Raw genomic sequence first — 14,715 nt, 5'->3', positions numbered from 1 at the left:
ATCCCTGTACCTTCCTGCACCGGTGAAGAGTACTAGTTTGACTTAGTAAGAAAGACTGAATTGCAGTGCCAAAATCAGTAGCTCTGCTCACCTTGAGTTCTGGCTGTCCAAAGGACAGTTCTCTGCAGGCACAGCTCCACAGAGTTTGGCTTCCCGGCGCTGCTGAACAGGTCCTAGAATCCCACCTGACCGGAGGTTGCTTTCCACGCTTAGTCAGAAGTTCTGTGTAACCTCAGTTGAAATGTAAGACCTGCACAGTGACTTCTGCTCTCTGACTGGGGGACAGGCTGCTGGGTTTGGGTGAGGTTTCTCTTCTCCCGATGTTTTAAATGTTCTCAGAATCCACATGTAAATCTTTATCTACGGGAGAAAGCTCAAAATAAACAAAAGAGAGAGCAGCTGGAACACTTGTGGAAGGACATGGGCAGCGTGTGTGTGCAGGGCAGCACACTGGCAGGTACCTCCCCAGGAGGATCAAGTTTACTGCAGAAGTTTTCTGAAGAGTTTGCCTTGTGAAGTAGTACAGTGCTTCTTTGTCCTCACAGCAGAAGTGTGAAAGCAGCTCCCTGTTAGAGGAGCGGGGCTTTAGTTGCTGTGGGATTGGTCACCCTTAGCTCTTCCTGTGTCAGTCACAGGTTTGGAAGAAACCCCGCTGAGAGTAGCTAAAGCAGTGGACCTACTAGAAATAATGAAATACTTTAGAAAAGGCGAAACAGTCAGCTCAGAATAGGAGAAAGCTCTGCTGTTGGCTGCGCTGTTCCTTAGATGAGGCGAGTAGGTGCTGATGGAGTCTGTCCTGTGTCTGGGATCCACAAGCAGCTTTCTGTCCCCTTAGAGCAGGTGTTCTGTCTGCACAGAAACACAGCAATGGAGTTGTCAGTGCACACGCTCCCTTACCTTTAGCAAGCTGGTTTGTCTACAGCCGTTTCTGTTCCCTTCAAGGACCTGATGCTTCTGCAATGGGTCCCTCTGAGCTAATTCTAACACGGGGAGCTCTCGATGAAGAGCAAGAAGACAGGGAGAGTGACGCTGATGGCATTGACCATGAAGGTAAGGGAATGAGGTCTAAAAGCTGCCTCTCAAGAAATCCCCTCTATATTTCATGACCTGGATGGACTGTAAGGAGAGCCTAGCAAACAAGCAAACATTCAGTCACCTGACGTGTCAGAATCTGTAGCAGAAGCTCCGCTGCAATGGTCAGTGCAGGGATATCACTCTGTAAGCTTTGTGAAAGTTCAATTGTAAATTTTCTATTCGAGTAATTAATAGGTGTATAACACACATAAACCAGAGAACTCGTTAGGCTTGGGGCATGCAGTGACCTCTGAACCTGATTGATGCACAGATGTGTCCATCATCTTTTTGGCCTTACAGTTTGTGGCCCTGGCTCTCTTCCCTTTTCCTGTGACTGTGGTCTTGGAGCAATCTTCTAAGTTGTTACAGTGTGATTTTTCTCTTCTATAGCTCACAGACTTAATCTTCCTTCTTTCCCTGTTCCGCTGATGGGTAGGATCACTTATTTCCTTTGCCCTGTAATGTAGTTGAAGATGGAATAGACTTTCTATGTTGCTTTGGCTATCCTGATTCTAACTTTTTTTCAGAACCACAAGTAGAACAAGTACTGAAATGGCGCTGAACTTCGGCAGCAGCGAGGACTGCGCAGGAGAAGGAGGCTGGGCAGCGGGCCTGGGGCGGGCAGGGGGATGGGGGGGGGGGCGGGCACTTAAAGGATTTCGGCCGGGGAGCTGATCTCAGCCAGCACCCAGTCGGGGCAGTCTGAGTCCCCGTAGAAGCAGAACTGCTGCGTGGGGAGAGGCGGTCAGAGGCGCACTGCCGCTCTGCGTCCTGCCCGCTCCCCGCCGCCGACTCCCGGCCCACCAGGTCGCCGCTGCTCCCCGGTCCCCCATGCCGCACAGTCCGCCTTCGCGCCCCGGAAGCGCCCCGTGTGCCGGTGGGGGGCTCCCCGAGGGGCTCTGCAGGGGCCTTGGGGCCGGGACCCCGGGGGTACAGCCCGACCAAGGGGCGGGGCAGAGGACGGGGTCCCGGGGACGGGACCCGGGACGGCCACGGACCCGCGGGAAGGGCCCCTCCGACACGGCCCTAGTCCCTCCTCCCGACCACCCGAGCACCTCCCGCCACCCGCGGCCGCGGCCCCGGCCCCGGCCCCGCGGGCTCCAAGCCCCGCCAATCCGGGCCCGAGGCAGCGTCTGGCCCGCCAATCCCGGCCCGCCTTCCTCGGCGCCGTCCAATCACAGCCCGCCTTTTCAATCCGGCAGCGGTCCCGCAAGCTCTGCCCGCTCAGCCGCGGCGCGGCCCCTCCGCGCGGCCCCGTCCCCCCGTTCCCCTCAGGTGCCGCTGGGACCGCGGAAGGGCGGTGGGAGCTCCGCAATCACGTCCCGTCCGGGAGCTCTCCCAGGAGAAGGGGAGGGAGGCGGGGAGCGGGCGGGAGGGGCTCCGGGAGCGGGGCTAGCGGGGGTCTCGGGAAGCGGCGGGCGGGGATTGGCGGGGCTGGAACGGGGGGGCGGGGCTGTGCGGGCCGCGGGCTATAAATGGCGGGGAGGGGGCGCGGGGGGGGGCAGTTCGGCGGCGGAGGTGGAAGCGGCGCTGGAGCGGCGGGAGCCGGGGCGAGATCGGCGGTGAGCTGGGGCGGGGCTCCCGCGGCTGCCGCTCCAGGCACGTAGCCTGGCTCGGGCACAGGGGCCGCTCTCTCCGGGAGGTTCTGGCTCCCGCCGTGCAGGTCCGATCCCGGCCCGCCACTCCCAGCCCGCTTTTCTCCGCTCCGTCCGATCGTAGCCCGCCCTTTCAATGGGGCCGCGGTCCCGTAAGCTGTGCCCGCTCAGCCGCGCCGCGGCGCGCCCCCCTTCCCCACGTTCCCCTCAGGCGCGGGTGCCACAGCTCCGCGCTCACGTCCCGTCTGGGAGTTCTTCCGGGAGGCGGGGAGGGGGCGGGAGCGGCGGCGGCCCTTTCAATGGGGCCGCGGTCGAGCAAGCTCTGCCCGCTCAGCTGCGGCGCGGAGCCGCCCCCCTCTCCACCTCGCCCCCCCGCGTTCCCCTCAGGCGCCGGTCTCGCCGCCTTTGCTTCGGGATCCGCCGGAGCCGCGCCTGCGCTGCCGCGGTGCCCGCAGGCGCTGTTGAAAGGGCGGGTGGCAGGCCCGCGGTCCCGTCCCGTCCCGGAGTTCTCCCGGCAGAAGGGGAGGGAGGCGGGGAGCGGGCGGAAGCGGAGCAGGCCCTGGGAGCGGGGCGTGAGGGGACAGCGGGATTCTTGGGGACGGGCAGGGCGGGAAGGGGCAGGCGGGGATTGGCGGGGCCGGACGCTGCCGGACGCTGGGATTGGCTGGGCTGGCACGAGGGGGCGGGGCTGTGCGGGCCGCGGGCTATAAATGGCGGGGGGGGGGGCGCCCTCGGGGCAGTTCGGCGGCGGGGCTGGGGGCGGCGCTGGAGCGGCGGGAGCCGGCCCGGGATCGGCGCGGCCGCCGGGCCGAGGAGCGGCGGTGAGCCAGGCTGGGACCCTCGCGGCTGCCGCTCCAGGGAGCGGTGGGGAGCCATGGGGCAGCACCCCCTCGGCTGCCGATCCCAGGGGGAGCTGGGGTCGGTCCCCCACAGCTGCCGAGGCAGGGCGTTGGGCAGGCGGTGTCCCGGGCAGCTGTGCCGGCCAGCTTTGGTCAGTGCTCAGGGGGGGAGCAGCCCATGCTCAGGGGTCCTCCCCCGAACCAGAAGGACTAGGATGCAGCCTCTCAGTGGGGCTGGTATTGAAAGTATTGTTACAAAGAAAAGTAATAAAAGATGTTTCATTCTATTATAATTTTATTTTACTTTTATTTTCATCTTTGACTACTTGATTGTTTATTCTATTGTTTTGTTGCTGTTCCCGTTGGGAACAGAGATATTTAAGTGAACGACAAAGACTGATTTGTGACCTTGTCAACAGCCCCGTCTGCAGAGATACTCAGGAGCAGATTTAGGCAGAGGCAGCAGAAAGCTGAGGAAGAGGCAGCAGAAAGCTGAGGCAGAGGCAGCAGAAAGCTGAGGCAGAGGCAGCAGAAAGATGAGAACCTGGAGCTCGGGCAGCAGAGCTGGTGGAGACATAAAGACGGTAGGACTGTGGGCAGAACAAGAGTGGGGCTGGATTAGGGAGCATGCACCTGGCATAATTACTGCAGGGATGGAGCTGGGATAAAAATAGTCAGACCTGGCCTGGAATGTGGGCTTGAGAGCTGGGGTGGAAAACTCAGACCTTTAACAAAAGAAAGCTGCTAGGATTGGAACGTGCAGCAGCTTTACCGGGAGCTGACAGCAGAGCTGTCAGAGAAATAAAGGTTGTGGGTCTGAGTATGGGATAGGGAGAGTGGTGCTCGGGAAGGGACTGCGGAGCAGGGATAGGGACTGTGGCACTGTAGCAGAAATCACTGTAGGATTGAGACAGGGACTGGCATCGTCGCTGAAATCCCTGTGTGGCTGTGGAACTGGGATTATAAATGGGAATGTGGACTGAGAGGCTGGGGCTGAAATGAGCATAGTGTTAGGATTGCATGTCTGGAGCTGGGAGGGTGTCTGGAGCTCAGATAGGACCTGTCACTGAGAGGCTGGGGTAGGGATGGCTTCTGGGCTTGGAACTGTAACACTTGGGCAGTAATGACAGCAATCAGTGTGAGATAGGGCCTGTGGCACCGTTGCTGAAATCCCTGAGTGGCTGTGGGAAAGGGATTAAAGGGCGGGAATGTGGATTGGGTGGGTGGAGCTGAAATCACTGAGGGGCTGGGGTAGGGAGAGGGTTTGGGCTTGGGACAGTAACACTTGGGCAGTAAGGACAGCAATCCCTGTGAGATAGGGCCTCTGGTACCGTCGCTGAAGTGGCTGTGTGTCTGCTCTAGGGATTGATGGGCGGGAACATGGAGTGGGGGGGAAGAGCTGAAATGAGTCTAGGGCAGGGATCTGGACTTTGGAGTTGGGATGGGGTTTGTGGGGTTGGAGGAGCACCTGGGGGACTGGGATTGGGAGTGTGAGGCTGGAGCTGGAAAGTCACAGAGCTGGAGGCAAGATGAAGATCCTGCAGCGAGAACCTGGAGCAGCTTCCCGTGGCGGCGATGGCAAGATTTGGAGCTACTGCTGAGAGAGCAGAGCTGGCAGTGCAATAAAGCTTGTGGGTCTCGAGCTGAAATCACTGAGGGGCTGGGGTAGGGAGAGGGTTTGGGCTTGGGACAGTAACACTTGGGCAGTAAGGACAGCAATCCCTGTGAGATAGGGCTGTGGCACCGTCGTTGAAATCCCTGTGTGGCAGTGGAGTTTGGATTATAATTGGGAATGTGGACTGAGAGGTTGAAGATGAAATGAGCATAGTGGTAGGATTGCATCTGTGGAGCTGGGAGGGTGTCTGGAGCTCAGATAGGGCCTGTGGCACCGTTGCTGAAATCCCTGAGTGGCTGTGGGAAAGGGATTAAAGGGCGGGAATGTGGATTGGGTGGGTAGAGCTGAAATCACTGAGGGGCTGGGGTAGGGAGAGGGTTTGGGCTTGGGACAGTAACACTTGGGCAGTAAGGACAGCAATCCCTGTGAGATAGGGCCTCTGGTACCGTCGCTGAAGTGGCTGTGTGTCTGCTCTAGGGATTGATGGGCGGGAACATGGAGTGGGGGGGAAGAGCTGAAATGAGTCTAGGGCAGGGATCTGGACTTTGGAGTTGGGATGGGGTTTGTGGGGTTGGAGGAGCACCTGGGGGACTGGGATTGGGAGTGTGAGGCTGGAGCTGGAAAGTCACAGAGCTGGAGGCAAGATGAAGATCCTGCAGCGAGAACCTGGAGCAGCTTCCCGTGGCGGCGATGGCAAGATTTGGAGCTACTGCTGAGAGAGCAGAGCTGGCAGTGCAATAAAGCTTGTGGGTCTCGAGCTGAAATCACTGAGGGGCTGGGGTAGGGAGAGGGTTTGGGCTTGGGACAGTAACGCTTGGGCAGTAAGGACAGCAATCCCTGTGAGATAGGGCTGTGGCACCGTCGTTGAAATCCCTGTGTGGCAGTGGAGTTTGGATTATAATTGGGAATGTGGACTGAGAGGTTGAAGGTGAAATGAGCATAGTGGTAGGATTGCATCTGTGGAGCTGGGAGGGTGTCTGGAGCTCAGATAGGGCCTGTGGCACCGTTGCTGAAATCCCTGAGTGGCTGTGGGAAAGGGATTAAAGGGCGGGAATGTGGATTGGGTGGGTGGAGCTGAAATCACTGAGGGGCTGGGGTAGGGAGAGGGATTGGGCTTGGGACAGTAACACTTGGGCAGTAAGGACAGCAATCCCTGTGAGATAGGGCCTCTGGTACCGTCGCTGAAGTGGCTGTGTGTCTGCTCTAGGGATTGATGGGCGGGAACATGGAGTGGGGGGGAAGAGCTGAAATGAGTCTAGGGCAGGGATCTGGACTTTGGAGTTGGGATGGGGTTTGTGGGGTTGGAGGAGCACCTGGGGGACTGGGATTGGGAGTGTGAGGCTGGAGCTGGAAAGTCACAGAGCTGGAGGCAAGATGAAGATCCTGCAGCGAGAACCTGGAGCAGCTTCCCGTGGCGGCGATGGCAAGATTTGGAGCTACTGCTGAGAGAGCAGAGCTGGCAGTGCAATAAAGCTTGTGGGTCTCGAGCTGAAATCACTGAGGGGCTGGGGTAGGGAGAGGGTTTGGGCTTGGGACAGTAACACTTGGGCAGTAAGGACAGCAATCCCTGTGAGATAGGGGTGTGGCACCGTCGTTGAAATCCCTGTGTGGCAGTGGAGTTTGGATTATAATTGGGAATGTGGACTGAGAGGTTGAAGGTGAAATGAGCATAGTGGTAGGATTGCATCTGTGGAGCTGGGAGGGTGTCTGGAGCTCAGATAGGGCCTGTGGCACCGTTGCTGAAATCCCTGAGTGGCTGTGGGAAAGGGATTAAAGGGCGGGAATGTGGATTGGGGGGGTGGAGCTGAAATCACTGAGGGGCTGGGGTAGGGAGAGGGTTTGGGCTTGGGACAGTAACACTTGGGCAGTAAGGACAGCAATCCCTGTGAGATAGGGCCTCTGGTACCGTCGCTGAAGTGGCTGTGTGTCTGCTCTAGGGATTGATGGGCGGGAACATGGAGTGGGGGGGAAGAGCTGAAATGAGTCTAGGGCAGGGATCTGGACTTTGGAGTTGGGATGGGGTTTGTGGGGTTGGAGGAGCACCTGGGGGACTGGGATTGGGAGTGTGAGGCTGGAGCTGGAAAGTCACAGAGCTGGAGGCAAGATGAAGATCCTGCAGCGAGAACCTGGAGCAGCTTCCCGTGGCGGCGATGGCAAGATTTGGAGCTACTGCTGAGAGAGCAGAGCTGGCAGTGCAATAAAGCTTGTGGGTCTCGAGCTGAAATCACTGAGGGGCTGGGGTAGGGAGAGGGTTTGGGCTTGGGACAGTAACACTTGGGCAGTAAGGACAGCAATCCCTGTGAGATAGGGCCTCTGGTACCGTCGCTGAAGTGGCTGTGTGTCTGCTCTAGGGATTGATGGGCGGGAACATGGAGTGGGGGGGAAGAGCTGAAATGAGTCTAGGGCAGGGATCTGGACTTTGGAGTTGGGATGGGGTTTGTGGGGTTGGAGGAGCACCTGGGGGACTGGGATTGGGAGTGTGAGGCTGGAGCTGGAAAGTCACAGAGCTGGAGGCAAGATGAAGATCCTGCAGCGAGAACCTGGAGCAGCTTCCCGTGGCGGCGATGGCAAGATTTGGAGCTACTGCTGAGAGAGCAGAGCTGGCAGTGCAATAAAGCTTGTGGGTCTCGAGCTGAAATCACTGAGGGGCTGGGGTAGGGAGAGGGTTTGGGCTTGGGACAGTAACGCTTGGGCAGTAAGGACAGCAATCCCTGTGAGATAGGGCTGTGGCACCGTCGTTGAAATCCCTGTGTGGCAGTGGAGTTTGGATTATAATTGGGAATGTGGACTGAGAGGTTGAAGGTGAAATGAGCATAGTGGTAGGATTGCATCTGTGGAGCTGGGAGGGTGTCTGGAGCTCAGATAGGGCCTGTGGCACCGTTGCTGAAATCCCTGAGTGGCTGTGGGAAAGGGATTAAAGGGCGGGAATGTGGATTGGGTGGGTGGAGCTGAAATCACTGAGGGGCTGGGGTAGGGAGAGGGTTTGGGCTTGGGACAGTAACACTTGGGCAGTAAGGACAGCAATCCCTGTGAGATAGGGGTGTGGCACCGTCGTTGAAATCCCTGTGTGGCAGTGGAGTTTGGATTATAATTGGGAATGTGGACTGAGAGGTTGAAGGTGAAATGAGCATAGTGGTAGGATTGCATCTGTGGAGCTGGGAGGGTGTCTGGAGCTCAGATAGGGCCTGTGGCACCGTTGCTGAAATCCCTGAGTGGCTGTGGGAAAGGGATTAAAGGGCGGGAATGTGGATTGGGTGGGTGGAGCTGAAATCACTGAGGGGCTGGGGTAGGGAGAGGGTTTGGGCTTGGGACAGTAACACTTGGGCAGTAAGGACAGCAATCCCTGTGAGATAGGGCTGTGGCACCGTCGTTGAAATCCCTGTGTGGCAGTGGAGTTTGGATTATAATTGGGAATGTGGACTGAGAGGTTGAAGGTGAAATGAGCATAGTGGTAGGATTGCATCTGTGGAGCTGGGAGGGTGTCTGGAGCTCAGATGGGGCCTGTGGCACCGTTGCTGAAATCCCTGAGTGGCTGTGGGAAAGGGATTAAAGGGCGGGAATGTGGATTGGGTGGGTGGAGCTGAAATCACTGAGGGGCTGGGGTAGGGAGAGGGTTTGGGCTTGGGACAGTAACACTTGGGCAGTAAGGACAGCAATCCCTGTGAGATAGGGCTGTGGCACCGTCGTTGAAATCCCTGTGTGGCAGTGGAGTTTGGATTATAATTGGGAATGTGGACTGAGAGGTTGAAGCTGAAATGAGCATAGTGGTAGGATTGCATCTGTGGAGCTGGGAGGGTGTCTGGAGCTCAGATAGGGCCTGTGGCACCGTTGCTGAAATCCCTGAGTGGCTGTGGGAAAGGGATTAAAGGGCGGGAATGTGGATTGGGTGGGTAGAGCTGAAATCACTGAGGGGCTGGGGTAGGGAGAGGGTTTGGGCTTGGGACAGTAACACTTGGGCAGTAAGGACAGCAATCCCTGTGAGATAGGGCCTCTGGTACCGTCGCTGAAGTGGCTGTGTGTCTGCTCTAGGGATTGATGGGCGGGAACATGGAGTGGGGGGGAAGAGCTGAAATGAGTCTAGGGCAGGGATCTGGACTTTGGAGTTGGGATGGGGTTTGTGGGGTTGGAGGAGCACCTGGGGGACTGGGATTGGGAGTGTGAGGCTGGAGCTGGAAAGTCACAGAGCTGGAGGCAAGATGAAGATCCTGCAGCGAGAACCTGGAGCAGCTTCCCGTGGCGGCGATGGCAAGATTTGGAGCTACTGCTGAGTGAGCAGAGCTGGCAGTGCAATAAAGCTTGTGGGTCTCGAGCTGAAATCACTGAGGGGCTGGGGTAGGGAGAGGGTTTGGGCTTGGGACAGTAACGCTTGGGCAGTAAGGACAGCAATCCCTGTGAGATAGGGCTGTGGCACCGTCGTTGAAATCCCTGTGTGGCAGTGGAGTTTGGATTATAATTGGGAATGTGGACTGAGAGGTTGAAGGTGAAATGAGCATAGTGGTAGGATTGCATCTGTGGAGCTGGGAGGGTGTCTGGAGCTCAGATAGGGCCTGTGGCACCGTTGCTGAAATCCCTGAGTGGCTGTGGGAAAGGGATTAAGGGGCGGGAATGTGGATTGGGTGGGTGGAGCTGAAATCACTGAGGGGCTGGGGTAGGGAGAGGGTTTGGGCTTGGGACAGTAACACTTGGGCAGTAAGGACAGCAATCCCTGTGAGATAGGGCTGTGGCACCGTCGTTGAAATCCCTGTGTGGCAGTGGAGTTTGGATTATAATTGGGAATGTGGACTGAGAGGTTGAAGGTGAAATGAGCATAGTGGTAGGATTGCATCTGTGGAGCTGGGAGGGTGTCTGGAGCTCAGATAGGGCCTGTGGCACCGTTGCTGAAATCCCTGAGTGGCTGTGGGAAAGGGATTAAAGGGCGGGAATGTGGATTGGGTGGGTGGAGCTGAAATCACTGAGGGGCTGGGGTAGGGAGAGGGTTTGGGCTTGGGACAGTAACACTTGGGCAGTAAGGACAGCAATCCCTGTGAGATAGGGCCTCTGGTACCGTCGCTGAAGTGGCTGTGTGTCTGCTCTAGGGATTGATGGGCGGGAACATGGAGTGGGGGGGAAGAGCTGAAATGAGTCTAGGGCAGGGATCTGGACTTTGGAGTTGGGATGGGGTTTGTGGGGTTGGAGGAGCACCTGGGGGACTGGGATTGGGAGTGTGAGGCTGGAGCTGGAAAGTCACAGAGCTGGAGGCAAGATGAAGATCCTGCAGCGAGAACCTGGAGCAGCTTCCCGTGGCGGCGATGGCAAGATTTGGAGCTACTGCTGAGAGAGCAGAGCTGGCAGTGCAATAAAGCTTGTGGGTCTCGAGCTGAAATCACTGAGGGGCTGGGGTAGGGAGAGGGTTTGGGCTTGGGACAGTAACGCTTGGGCAGTAAGGACAGCAATCCCTGTGAGATAGGGCTGTGGCACCATCGTTGAAATCCCTGTGTGGCAGTGGAGTTTGGATTATAATTGGGAATGTGGACTGAGAGGTTGAAGCTGAAATGAGCATAGTGGTAGGATTGCATCTGTGGAGCTGGGAGGGTGTCTGGAGCTCAGATAGGGCCTGTGGCACCGTTGCTGAAATCCCTGAGTGGCTGTGGGAAAGGGATTAAAGGGCGGGAATGTGGATTGGGTGGGTGGAGCTGAAATCACTGAGGGGCTGGGGTAGGGAGAGGGTTTGGGCTTGGGACAGTAACACTTGGGCAGTAAGGACAGCAATCCCTGTGAGATAGGGCTGTGGCACCGTCGTTGAAATCCCTGTGTGGCAGTGGAGTTTGGATTATAATTGGGAATGTGGACTGAGAGGTTGAAGGTGAAATGAGCATAGTGGTAGGATTGCATCTGTGGAGCTGGGAGGGTGTCTGGAGCTCAGATGGGGCCTGTGGCACCGTTGCTGAAATCCCTGAGTGGCTGTGGGAAAGGGATTAAAGGGCGGGAATGTGGATTGGGTGGGTAGAGCTGAAATCACTGAGGGGCTGGGGTAGGGAGAGGGTTTGGGCTTGGGACAGTAACACTTGGGCAGTAAGGACAGCAATCCCTGTGAGATAGGGCCTCTGGTACCGTCGCTGAAGTGGCTGTGTGTCTGCTCTAGGGATTGATGGGCGGGAACATGGAGTGGGGGGGAAGAGCTGAAATGAGTCTAGGGCAGGGATCTGGACTTTGGAGTTGGGATGGGGTTTGTGGGGTTGGAGGAGCACCTGGGGGACTGGGATTGGGAGTGTGAGGCTGGAGCTGGAAAGTCACAGAGCTGGAGGCAAGATGAAGATCCTGCAGCGAGAACCTGGAGCAGCTTCCCGTGGCGGCGATGGCAAGATTTGGAGCTACTGCTGAGAGAGCAGAGCTGGCAGTGCAATAAAGCTTGTGGGTCTCGAGCTGAAATCACTGAGGGGCTGGGGTAGGGAGAGGGTTTGGGCTTGGGACAGTAACGCTTGGGCAGTAAGGACAGCAATCCCTGTGAGATAGGGCTGTGGCACCGTCGTTGAAATCCCTGTGTGGCAGTGGAGTTTGGATTATAATTGGGAATGTGGACTGAGAGGTTGAAGCTGAAATGAGCATAGTGGTAGGATTGCATCTGTGGAGCTGGGAGGGTGTCTGGAGCTCAGATAGGGCCTGTGGCACCGTTGCTGAAATCCCTGAGTGGCTGTGGGAAAGGGATTAAAGGGCGGGAATGTGGATTGGGTGGGTGGAGCTGAAATCACTGAGGGGCTGGGGTAGGGAGAGGGTTTGGGCTTGGGACAGTAACACTTGGGCAGTAAGGACAGCAATCCCTGTGAGATAGGGCTGTGGCACCGTCGTTGAAATCCCTGTGTGGCAGTGGAGTTTGGATTATAATTGGGAATGTGGACTGAGAGGTTGAAGGTGAAATGAGCATAGTGGTAGGATTGCATCTGTGGAGCTGGGAGGGTGTCTGGAGCTCAGATAGGGCCTGTGGCACCGTTGCTGAAATCCCTGAGTGGCTGTGGGAAAGGGATTAAAGGGCGGGAATGTGGATTGGGTGGGTGGAGCTGAAATCACTGAGGGGCTGGGGTAGGGAGAGGGTTTGGGCTTGGGACAGTAACACTTGGGCAGTAAGGACAGCAATCCCTGTGAGATAGGGCCTCTGGTACCGTCGCTGAAGTGGCTGTGTGTCTGCTCTAGGGATTGATGGGCGGGAACATGGAGTGGGGGGGAAGAGCTGAAATGAGTCTAGGGCAGGGATCTGGACTTTGGAGTTGGGATGGGGTTTGTGGGGTTGGAGGAGCACCTGGGGGACTGGGATTGGGAGTGTGAGGCTGGAGCTGGAAAGTCACAGAGCTGGAGGCAAGATGAAGATCCTGCAGCGAGAACCTGGAGCAGCTTCCCGTGGCGGCGATGGCAAGATTTGGAGCTACTGCTGAGAGAGCAGAGCTGGCAGTGCAATAAAGCTTGTGAGTCTCGAGCTGAAATCACTGAGGGGCTGGGGTAGGGAGAGGGTTTGGGCTTGGGACAGTAACGCTTGGGCAGTAAGGACAGCAATCCCTGTGAGATAGGGCTGTGGCACCGTCGTTGAAATCCCTGTGTGGCAGTGGAGTTTGGATTATAATTGGGAATGTGGACTGAGAGGTTGAAGGTGAAATGAGCATAGTGGTAGGATTGCATCTGTGGAGCTGGGAGGGTGTCTGGAGCTCAGATAGGGCCTGTGGCACCGTTGCTGAAATCCCTGAGTGGCTGTGGGAAAGGGATTAAAGGGCGGGAATGTGGATTGGGTGGGTGGAGCTGAAATCACTGAGGGGCTGGGGTAGGGAGAGGGTTTGGGCTTGGGACAGTAACACTTGGGCAGTAAGGACAGCAATCCCTGTGAGATAGGGCCTCTGGTACCGTCGCTGAAGTGGCTGTGTGTCTGCTCTAGGGATTGATGGGCGGGAACATGGAGTGGGGGGGAAGAGCTGAAATGAGTCTAGGGCAGGGATCTGGACTTTGGAGTTGGGATGGGGTTTGTGGGGTTGGAGGAGCACCTGGGGGACTGGGATTGGGAGTGTGAGTCTGGAGCTGGAAAGTCACAGAGCTGGAGCCAAGATGAAGATCCTGCAGCGAGAACCTGGAGCAGCTTCCCGTGGCGGCGATGGCAAAATTTGGAGCTACTGCTGAGAGAGCAGAGCTGGCGGTGCAATAAAGCTTGTGGGTCTCGAGCTGAAATCACTGAGGGGCTGGGGTAGGGAGAGGGTTTGGGCTTGGGACAGTAACGCTTGGGCAGTAAGGACAGCAATCCCTGTGAGATAGGGCTGTGGCACCGTCGTTGAAATCCCTGTGTGGCAGTGGAGTTTGGATTATAATTGGGAATGTGGACTGAGAGGTTGAAGCTGAAATGAGCATAGTGGTAGGATTGCATCTGTGGAGCTGGGAGGGTGTCTGGAGCTCAGATAGGGCCTGTGGCACCGTTGCTGAAATCCCTGAGTGGCTGTGGGAAAGGGATTAAAGGGCGGGAATGTGGATTGGGTGGGTGGAGCTGAAATCACTGAGGGGCTGGGGTAGGGAGAGGGTTTGGGCTTGGGACAGTAACACTTGGGCAGTAAGGACAGCAATCCCTGTGAGATAGGGCCTCTGGTACCGTCGCTGAAGTGGCTGTGTGTCTGCTCTAGGGATTGATGGGCGGGAACATGGAGTGGGGGGGAAGAGCTGAAATGAGTCTAGGGCAGGGATCTGGACTTTGGAGTTGGGATGGGGTTTGTGGGGTTGGAGGAGCACCTGGGGGAGTGGGATTGGGAGTGTGAGGCTGGAGCTGGAAAGTCACAGAGCTGGAGGCAAGATGAAGATCCTGCAGCGAGAACCTGGAGCAGCTTCCCGTGGCGGCGATGGCAAGATTTGGAGCTACTGCTGAGAGAGCAGAGCTGGCGGTGCAATAAAGCTTGTGGGTCTCGAGCTGAAATCACTGAGGGGCTGGGGTAGGGAGAGGGTTTGGGCTTGGGACAGTAACGCTTGGGCAGTAAGGACAGCAATCCCTGTGAGATAGGGCTGTGGCACCGTCGTTGAAATCCCTGTGTGGCAGTGGAGTTTGGATTATAATTGGGAATGTGGACTGAGAGGTTGAAGGTGAAATGAGCATAGTGGTAGGATTGCATCTGTGGAGCTGGGAGGGTGTCTGGAGCTCAGATAGGGCCTGTGGCACCGTTGCTGAAATCCCTGAGTGGCTGTGGGAAAGGGATTAAAGGGCGGGAATGTGGATTGGGTGGGTGGAGCTGAAATCACTGAGGGGCTGGGGTAGGGAGAGGGTTTGGGCTTGGGACAGTAACACTTGGGCAGTAAGGACAGCAATCCCTGTGAGATAGGGCCTCTGGTACCGTCGCTGAAGTGGCTGTGTGTCTGCTCTAGGGATTGATGGGCGGGAACATGGAGTGGGGGGGAAGAGCTGAAATGAGTCTAGGGCAGGGATCTGGACTTTGGAGTTGGGATGGGGTTTGTGGGGTTGGAGGAGCACCTGGGGGAGTGGGATTGGGAGTGTGAGGCTGGAGCTGGAAAGTCACAGAGCTGGAGGCAAGATGAAGATCCTGCAGCGAGAACCTGGAGCAGCTTCCCGTGGCGGCGATGGCAAGATTTGGAGCTACTG

The 14,715-nt window shown here is 57.2% G+C and overlaps 1 long non-coding RNA gene across 1 annotated transcript; it reads left to right on the top strand.

Annotated features, from left to right (window-relative positions):
• The first annotated feature begins 29 nt into the window (after nt 1-29).
• Nucleotides 30-1,578, top strand: LOC116792389. Its single transcript, XR_004359108.1, has 2 exons — nt 30-457; nt 943-1,578. It is a non-coding gene; the product is annotated as an uncharacterized LOC116792389 (long non-coding RNA).
• The last annotated feature ends 13,137 nt before the right edge of the window (nt 1,579-14,715 follow it).

Source organism: Chiroxiphia lanceolata, chromosome 11 (assembly GCF_009829145.1).
Source record: "Chiroxiphia lanceolata isolate bChiLan1 chromosome 11, bChiLan1.pri, whole genome shotgun sequence".
In the NCBI taxonomy this organism is placed as follows: domain Eukaryota; kingdom Metazoa; phylum Chordata; class Aves; order Passeriformes; family Pipridae; genus Chiroxiphia; species Chiroxiphia lanceolata.
This window is presented reverse-complemented; position numbering and strand designations above follow the sequence as displayed.